At 36.6% G+C, this 9,811-nt stretch overlaps 1 long non-coding RNA gene across 1 annotated transcript; it reads right to left on the bottom strand.

Annotated features, from left to right (window-relative positions):
* Positions 1 to 614: 614 nt before the first annotated feature.
* On the bottom strand, positions 615 to 2,712 carry LOC125237198. Its single transcript, XR_007178306.1, has 3 exons — positions 2,535 to 2,712; positions 1,959 to 2,147; positions 615 to 1,320 (listed from the first exon to the last, which is right to left on the bottom strand). It is a non-coding gene; the product is annotated as an uncharacterized LOC125237198 (long non-coding RNA).
* Between the last annotated feature and the right edge of the window lie 7,099 nt (positions 2,713 to 9,811).

The following is a 9,811-nucleotide window of genomic DNA, read 5'->3' as shown; positions in this document are numbered from 1 at the left end:
TTGCGAGTCAGAAAACAGATATACATCTTGTATATTTAATTGCGCCTTTAGCGTATCATAAAACTTTGAAATATAACTTAATATGTCTCTTTTGGTAGGCTTTTCCTTATTAAAGGCCTCAGGGCAGGAAAAAACAAAGCAATCCTTTTGCATATTCAACTTTAAACCTAAAGTTTTTAAATATAAATTATCCTTTTGGAAGTCTAAGTCATCAAACTGCCTTTTATCATTAGGAATGCCCTCTAATACTCGCTGATCATTGGACGCCCACTTGTGTGTATAGAAGCTACCCTTACTTAGCAACTCACATAATTGCAATTTTGCTTGAATTATAACATTCAAATCGGAGTTTGAAAAGCACATATCATCTACATAGGTGCAATTTCTTAGTATGTAAGCTCCAAGTGGGTACTCACTTCCATACCTATCTGCAAGCTCAAGTAAGCATCGAGTGCTTAAATATGTACTACTTTTTTGCCCGTAAGTAACAGTATCTAATTGTATAAATTTGAGAGGCTTGGTAGGATTGCTCCTCCACAATATATTTTGCAATTTGGCATGCATCGGATTAATATCAACACATCTAAACATGCGCCATATGTCTGTGGAGAAAGTATAGTCGCCTAGCCGGAACAAAAGCATTATGTCAAACAACTCCTTTTGTACCGGACCTCCATTTAGCAAAATATCATTTAGAGATACCTTTTTGTTAGATTGCAAAGAGCAGTCAAAAACCACACGAGTACGCGTAGTTTTGCTTGAGTCATTAATTACACAATGGTGGGATGCAAAATATAGAGGATCATTCTCAAAATCCAATTGATTGAAATCAATATAGTGCCCATGCTTCAAGTCAACATATTCATCGATGAACTTTTCATAATCGGATAGCAAATTTATATTTTTGTGCAATCTTTTTTCGAGGCTAATGAACCTGTAATAAGCCATATCAAATGAGCTTCCAAGCACATCATTGACTTCACTCAAAGGGATTTTTAATGGCAAATCAACCTGAAACTTGTTGTCCTTCAAAACAGTTGTGTCTTGAAATAAGCGTTCACACTGTTCATGCTCAGACATGCCTTCACAGAAGGGTTCAGGAACACTTTCTGCTTTCCAAAAGTTTTGTAGACTCTCGTTAAGACTTGAGTCACATTGAGTACATAAAAGTGTTACCTTACTTTTGTCACTGGTTTGCTGTCGTGATAAAGCACCACCGATGATGTAGCCAAGCTTAGTATTTACAATTGTAGGATGAGGACTCGCTGGGTCTTCATCTGACTCCTGCTGCTGCCCAGGGACCGGCTCCAGAAGCAGGACCTGGAAAAATATGTCCCCGCCTAATAGTAAATTGATCTCAGACGGCTGATGGAAATCAATATCAGACAAAGTGATCCCATCAGGTATATTGATAGCATCTAGATTAAGCTTGTCTTGTGGAAGCTTACATGTAATTTTATCCATGACATTACAGTTCGCTGTGACTCGGTAAGGTCTGGTCAATGAGTACACATCTAAAGGTATAGAATACTGTGTGTCAGTAGTCAACTCTTTGACACCAATTATATTGGTGTTTTCCTTGCTTGGGGTCAATCCTAAAATCTTTATTAATTTAGTGGTCACCAAAGAACCTTGTGAACAACAATCTAAGAGAGCTTTCACATGAACCTCACTACCTGTCCGCGAATATAGCTTAACTTTGACTGTAGGTAACAACACTCCATTTTGCCCCAAGTTTGAAATCAAAGATACTTGGGGTTGGTTAGCCGAGGAATCCGGATGCAGTAAGCTATTATGAGCTTCTTTACAAGTACTACACCGGAAATGAAAGCGGCATTTACCCTTGTGTTTGTTAAGACAAACAGAGCACAGACTGTTGTTCTTGCTGAAAGCTATTCTTTCAGTGCTAGTCAGCATTTTAAATTTGCTACAATCAAATAATCTGTGATTGGACTTACAATAGTTGCAGGCAGTCGAGGCGGTCGCTGTCACATTTACCACAGCCTTGTGTTGAGACTTCCCCGACGTGGACGGCTCAGCATTCTCCAGTGCCAAGGCTCGCTTCTCCAGGTACAAGAGGAACTCGGTGATAGTTGGGTCCTTGGTGTCATCTCGCTCCAACTGGTACGCCCGTGACGTGTACGAATCTAGTTTACGGTACAAAATCGCTAATATAATGGGGTCCCAGTTTTCAGTATTAACATTCAAGTTTTTTAAAGCAGACAAAGACTGTTTTATCTGGGAAACAAATTGTCTCAAATTTACAGGATTCGATTTGACCAAGGCATTTATGTCAAGCAAGGAATTGATGTGCTCATTGATAATTTTAAAAGAATGATTGTACCTTTCCTCTAAAAGCTTAAGAGCTTCGTCATAACTCGCCTCAACCAGAGGAAGGTTCTTAATCAAGTCTAAAGGTTCGTTTGTCAAAAATGAGCGCAAATAATACAACTTTTGAACCTTATCAAGTGACTTATCGTTGTGTATTATGGCTCTAAATAAGCTTATAAAAGCAGTGTATTCACTGTACTTACCCGTAAACACATCTATCTTTATAGTAGGCAACTTAGCCTTAAAGTTATTTTGACATGATGCGGCGGCAGGAGATTCAGACGAGGGCGAGGATATACGATTAATTGCCTCGTTGAGGACTGTCAGTATATGATAATATTTATCCTCAAAGTCTTCGACATCCTCCGCATCCTCTTCGTCCAAAGACAGTATTTCTTTGTTACATTTGTCATATTCTTTGAAGAGCTCCGTCACCCTCGCTCTTTTGGCATCGAGCGCCGATAAAGCACTGCTAGCTACATCACTGTCATTATTACAAAATGTATACAGGCGAGTAATGGAAGCTTTTGTATAGCCTCGCGCTGTACGTAACTTCTTAAGCTCTTGAGTAGCCATTGTAGCAGACTTAGATGTGACTACGGTTTTGAACAGCCACATACAACAACGATTCACATATTAATAATTATACAAAAACACAACTTTCATCTGCGCAAAAACTTTTTCAAGCGTTAATAAACGAAATATACAATTTTATCAAAATGACGTAAAGCGTTTTCTACAATGAACTTGTAAAATAACGAAGCCAAAGAGAATAAAAGAATGAAGTATTGCGCATAATGAATGAAGTGGAGAATGGAAAGAACGAACGATATCAGCTGTCCTCCAATCACGTTGCGATGACCGGTGCTCTGATTGGTCGACTTCTTGCTTTGCGTCGCGGCTGCGCCCTGAAGTTGCGCCACTTATCTCAGCGCCAAAGTTCACGATGATGGCGGCAATGGCGGCGAATACAAAACTCACAAACCGCGGCGAATGACATTTTTAGCAAGAGTAAGTAAATAAGATAAAGTAAGTATATAAAACGCATAAAAACTGTAAAAATTCACTATAAAATTGCACGATACGACGAATGAGTTAGCGCCGCCCGTGAAGTGTCTTGAGATGTAGGTCCACGATGAGTTGAAAGCGTAGGACCGACGATACCCACGATGAGTTGAAAGCGTAGAACCCACGATGGAGCGCGATGCGACGAATGGGAATCGCGTCGCACGCGAAGTATTTTCCTTTTATGGTAAAGAAGTACGCCGCCCGCGAGGATTCAAGCGCAGGGCTGACGAAATAGCGCGATGCAACGAATATGTTTCGCGTTGCACGCGATCTTCTTGTATAAAACAATAGGTATTCGCTGCCCGCGAGGATTTAAGCGCAGGGCGATGTAGCGCGATGCGACGAATATTAATTTCGCGTCGCACGCGAACTTCTGATGCACGATGAATGTGATGCGACGAATAGGTATGTTATTTCCTATTTATTCGCGTCGCTTAAATGTTGAACACGTCGATCGCCGACCATTTCAAAAGCAACACGGAATTTAAAATCTTCGTCCTTTTTCTCTCTCGAAGGACCAATGTTGTAGAGCTATGCAGCTGGTTCTAGTGGGCGAGAAATAATAATTCCATGTGTGGCCGGGTGAACAACCATTTATTTTATGTATTCACATTAACGTATGAATCAAGAAGGAATTTTAGAAGACATTTTTTCTATTGTTACCAAACGTTTCCATAGCAACCGCTACATAGACAAAAATAAGGTTTAATTTCTGTTGGATCCTCCAACAAATAGTTTTTCAGAAAATCTATGTACATCACCATGCACGTTGCCAATTTCGTGGCAATAGAGCTACTTTCTGGTATGTACATGCTGGTAACCGCTGCCAAGAAGGTAGTAAATTATTTTGTATAAAAATAAAAGGAAAATTATACGAAAAATCATTTTATTCTCATCATTAAAGCAATTTCTTTTTTTCGTTTCTCCTACAACGTCAAAACAAACAGGCATATTGCATTTGATGCAATAAACTTAGCCCTTGCAATATCTGCAGCGTACGTTTTTTTGTCCACTCTCAGGAAATAAGTAGTAGTAGATTGTGTTACAAGGGAACAAAATAATTTTGCTACCATGTTACACATACTGATTTTCACATCACCTGTGAGGAAATTCCAAAATAAGTTCTTAATCGACAATTTTTTGGTACATTAGGTATATTATATGTGCTTACACTTTTTGTGCGCTAATATTTTATACTGGCAACATAAAGTCCTTAAACAGAAAAGTGTCACTTTGCTCCCTCCTAACAGGGAAGAAAAGTACCCTTTCCGAATGGGTGATACAATGAAAATATCCTATGTTGTAGAACCTAACACTATTCGTCGAACCTTATTGTTGCCTCGAAATGTAGCTCAGGACACGTAAAGAAGTTCTCAACGTATACAGATACATACGCAGTTTTTTTTGTATACTTTTGCAAAAACCAATTATTATTTTACCACCTAAGGTAGTTGAGTTTCCGATTCGTTGAAACTGTATGCAACTAGTTACAAACAAAGAAGAAAAATTATTCCCTTGCCCCTGGTTGCGAAGCATGGTTTCGATGACAACCGAAAGGGTAATATCCAGCATACATTACGAAATAAAAAATAAGCCCCAATAATACTCCAGTCTTTACGAAGTTCTTACATACCCACTTCTTAGGGGTATTTTTGACGTAAATGCTATACCTTTACAACCTTTATAAGGTATCATCATTCTTATCTGTCGAATCTACATCTCTAACTTGCATTCCAAGGTATTTGTAATTCAGCTTCTGATTATATTGATGGAGGTGAGTGATCAACTGTAGATGGAGTGGCTATGTATTGAACAGACTTTAATGTGGGCAGTGCATCATAATTAACTGTAGATGGAGAGGGTAGAACTCCCTCTATTATGGATGAAAGAGAAGTAACGTGCATGCTATCAGAAATAATCGTGCTTCATTATATTTGTCAATTGTCAACCTAATCTCAGACTGACAAGACAAGTAGTCTAGCAAAATTTCATTTGATGTAATCGATCCAAGGAAGAATTTTAAGAAACTGGATCAGAGCTTATTCAGAGCTATTCTCAGAATCTTGTTGGTGCAGACCAGAACCATCATCACTTCATCAGACCATGCATTTTCTACGGGCATCAAAGCCAATCTTATGCGATCGACTCTGACCCTCCAGCTAAAGAAAGATATAAACACGTTAATTAAATGAATAAAAAAAGATAGTGAACGTAAAATTGTTACATTTCAATCAAAAGAAAAGTCTCAGGTAATCTACCGAGTAATTGGCAACCGTACACGGTGGTTACCGTTGTTCAATATAGGTACTTCACCACCAACTTGGCAACGGTAACCGTGGTGTACATTCCAATTTATCCACGATTATCGTTTTTATCATGCTTTACGCAAACAAAATGACTATTTTCTCATAATATTCAACTATTTCATTAAAAAGATCAAAACATAAAAATCACCACTTGCATACAAAAAAGTTGTCAAACTTTAATAAAACTTTCCCGAGGTAATGACAGGCGTCGCCGTGTCGAACTCATTTTTGACACAAACGTTAATTTTAAATTTTTACAATGAAATTATTTATTCGTTTTTGGTAAAAAATGTTTTAGAAATGTAATATATTAATGACTGGAATTTTCACTACGCAACGTACACGGTAGTGCACAGTGCCAATTTAAGGGTTAACGGAAAACAAAAAAAAACACAACAATGTTTTAAAATCTACCCTACTGAATTTTCGTCCTTTACTACACCGTCCGTTGTTAATTATAAAATAATGAATGTTTTCACGAAATTCCGCATTGTTCTCTTTAATTAAGTTTCGTCGGTATTGTTAAATACTTTTTACAGAATTATTATCAAGGATTGTTGATTTTATGCCCCGAATTTGTTCACCTTACTGCCTTTGTGTTCGTGGTAAACGCTGCAGATATTTTACCATTGTGCGGTAATAATTTTAAATAGAATAAAATTTGAATACAAAATGAGTAAAAAAATGTACTTACCGTAAAAAATTATAAATATATTGCCTATTATATGAATTAAATTTGAAATAAATTAAACTGAATTAAAGTAATTTCAACTTATACGAAATATAATAGTATTGGTTTACATATATTTTTTCCCCTCACTAGCTCGGAAACACGTGTTTTGTCCTTTAATACCAGCGGGTAAAAACGCACTTTATCCACTAGTGGGTAAAGTAATTTGACCTTGAATTAAGTCAAATTAACTGCTGTAAAATTGATAAAAGAAGTTGAATCTAGTAATAAAGATAGTTTACCACCTGTGGAATTACTGGAAGCAGTGATAAACGCATTTTTTGCGTTGTAGTTTCCTCACTATACTGAGGGGAAAAGTTTTATGTTACACTCGGGTGCAAATGTATTTTACTTCTCGTGTGTTAAAAAACTCGCAAGTTCAGGATTCTATTTCAACTATAGAATCCTTTCACTTGCTCGTTTTTCAATTCCACACTCGGCACTTTGCCACCTTGTATAAAAAATAACTATTAAACCCCGACGCAAAAACGACGGGGAGTTATAAGCTTATAAGTTTGACGTGTCTGTCTGTTTGTCTGTCTGTCTGTTTGTCTGTCTGTCTGTGTGTGTGTCTGTGGCATCGTAACTCCCGAACGAATGGACCAATTTCGATTTAGTTTTTTTTTTGTTTGAAAGCTGCAGTTAGTCGGGAGCGTTTTTAGCCATGTTTCGGCAATCGGTCCACTATGTCGCGGTCGGGGGTTTCTTCAAAATTTTAATTTTGTTTTTATTAGCCATCAATTAGGTAAATTATCACTAGGTTTTTTTTTCACCCATGAAGTAAATCAATATTTTTACAGTCACAACAAGAAGTAGATACCATGTCGGTATGCTACAATAGTTTTTATACAATTGTGACATTATTATAATACAGTTACAGAGCTTTCCAGTCAAGTACCACGTTTAGGCCACGAAGCTTGCTGTGTGGCTAATAGTACGGGAACGAGAGTGAAAAGCTTAATTATATTACTATTGTATACTTTTTCTATGTTTCTATTTTTCTATACTTTTTCTGTGTGTCTTTGTCTTCATCATCAATGGACGAACAATATCATCATTCAAGTTAAAATTAATGTTAGTAGCGTCGTTCACCGTTGTATCAATCGAATTTCCTGACAACCAATTGTTTGTAATAACTGTTTCTGATTGGTCGATAACGTAATAGATAAAAAAAATGTGTTTCAGATGCAGAAAAAATTGCTAGGTATCGCAAATTAATACTTATAGACCTTGTAGGAAGTTCTATCCATCCGCGCCACTTTTAAACGTTCCCTGAACTTCATACATATTAGTCCGTTGCGTTGCGGATCGTTCCGCGCGGACGGTCCGCGTGACACTAAAACTAGCCTAAAGCCACAGCCTAAGTGTCAATCCAGCACTTATAATTAAGTCTGTGGTGTTCTAATTGACAGATTAAAGTCGACGAGTAGAAAAAAGGCTATTATATCTCACGATTCTGTCGAAAAAGGCTATTTATTTATTACTTTACTGGAACATTGCAAAAAGATATGTATCTCCCTTATTCTTCACTTTTGGATATATAACCAACTTTGGTTGTTACTCATTCGTATGACTCGAAAACATTCAAAGCTAAACATTAAAAACGATGAAAACACCATTTACGATATTTACTACAACAATATGTCAACCATAATGCTTTATTACATTTGATAAGTGCGGAAAACATCCAAAGTTATACTCGTAAACGAATAAGTTCTGAACGAGCAAACTCGTGTCATAAGACTCATAAGTAGGACTGTCGAGAGTCCGATAGTTTTGGGATGACCCGGGTCTTCAAAATGTTGCGCAGTCAGCGTTAGTGCGGAATATACGGGTAGTTATAATGTCCATAATAATGGTATAGATACAGATATAGTGCGAAGAGCTTTCCTTTTGTATTTTAAGGGAAATGTTCGTATTAGTCATTCTAGTACTGATACTCACTGAAATAGCATGACACGTTCGTTTGTTTCCGTGAAAATATGAAGGAAAAGTTTTTTACACAACATCTGTACTCAATGTATCCCTTACATTTAATTCAAGTATCAAAAGGGGTTTTACGTGATGACTTCGGCTCCGCAAACGCCCCCAAAGGTTTGGTTTCCGAAATGGGAAAAACTGCATGCAAGTGTCTATCTGCCTGTATGTAAACACTTCATGCTTAAACCGCTGAATCAATTTAGTTACAGAGATAATTAGTCATATTTGTTATCTAAAAAATTATCCCTTTCTCTTAAAATGATATCACTTCCACCTCAAATGTAAGGCAGCGCCTGTTCGTTGAAGTGAGCATTTTGTTTAAATTGAAATATTGCCTTGCATTTTGCAAAAGGCGCATTCCAAATTACTAATTCTACGTAATCTAAGTCGCCGGAAAAAGTCAGTAGAATATAAATAGATATACTTTTTTAAAGTATTTAACAGTGCAAGCTAAGAGAATAGGAACCTCCTAAGTGGAGCTGTCAAGAGTCCCATATACGTGGGATGACCGGGTTGAGCCTATTCTAAATGTCGCCGAATCAGCATTGGATTTGTGCGAAATATACGGAAAGTAATAACGAACAGAAGTTTTTTGTGACTTTTTCGAATATTTTACATGGATTATTTGGGTACCAGCATCTGCTTGCATATAAGTAGGTACACAGCATGATTGATAACTATAAACTATTTCCAATATCTCCATGTTTCGTCTAAATAATCGGCCAGTTGGACTCCAAAGATCTCTATAACAGCTGTATGTTTACAAGACTACATTTCCTGCAGACTAACTGGATTGGAGTAAAAAAATCGATTTAGTTCAGTAATTTTGTATTATTTTATTAATTTTTTTTTTTTTTTTTTGTTTTATCAAAAATTACAATTTGGTTACCTTGCATTAATGTTTCGCCAAACTGCGGAGCAGTTTGTTGGCGTTGCGCTCAATCTATTTTTATAAAGTAAAGGTATGTAGGTAGGTACACTATTTGTCCAGTAACAGGTTACCTTATGTTAAGTAATGAATGACAAATTACATTTAAAATACATACTTACTTATGCTTTCATATCTTAATCTTATCATGCGAGACAGCGTAGCTGTAAACTTAGGTAGATACAATAATAAACAAAAACAGAAAAATAAAATAAAATAATCTTATGCGACGAGTCATTGGAAGACTCAGTTAGGTATACTTATTTTTACAAGTATAGGTAGGCACTAGCTAACATCCGAAAATAAGTAAGGTGCTTAATAGTTAACTTTCATATTTTTGCAGTAAAATTTCTTTCAATTTTGATTTTAAACTACCTATACTGATTTTAGGCGTTCTCAATAGAAAAGAATATTCATTATAAATCTTGGGTATCATATATTCTTTTGCTCTTTTCCCATAATAATTTT

This window comes from Leguminivora glycinivorella, chromosome 20 (assembly GCF_023078275.1).
Source record: "Leguminivora glycinivorella isolate SPB_JAAS2020 chromosome 20, LegGlyc_1.1, whole genome shotgun sequence".
NCBI lineage: Eukaryota > Metazoa > Arthropoda > Insecta > Lepidoptera > Tortricidae > Leguminivora > Leguminivora glycinivorella.
This window is presented reverse-complemented; position numbering and strand designations above follow the sequence as displayed.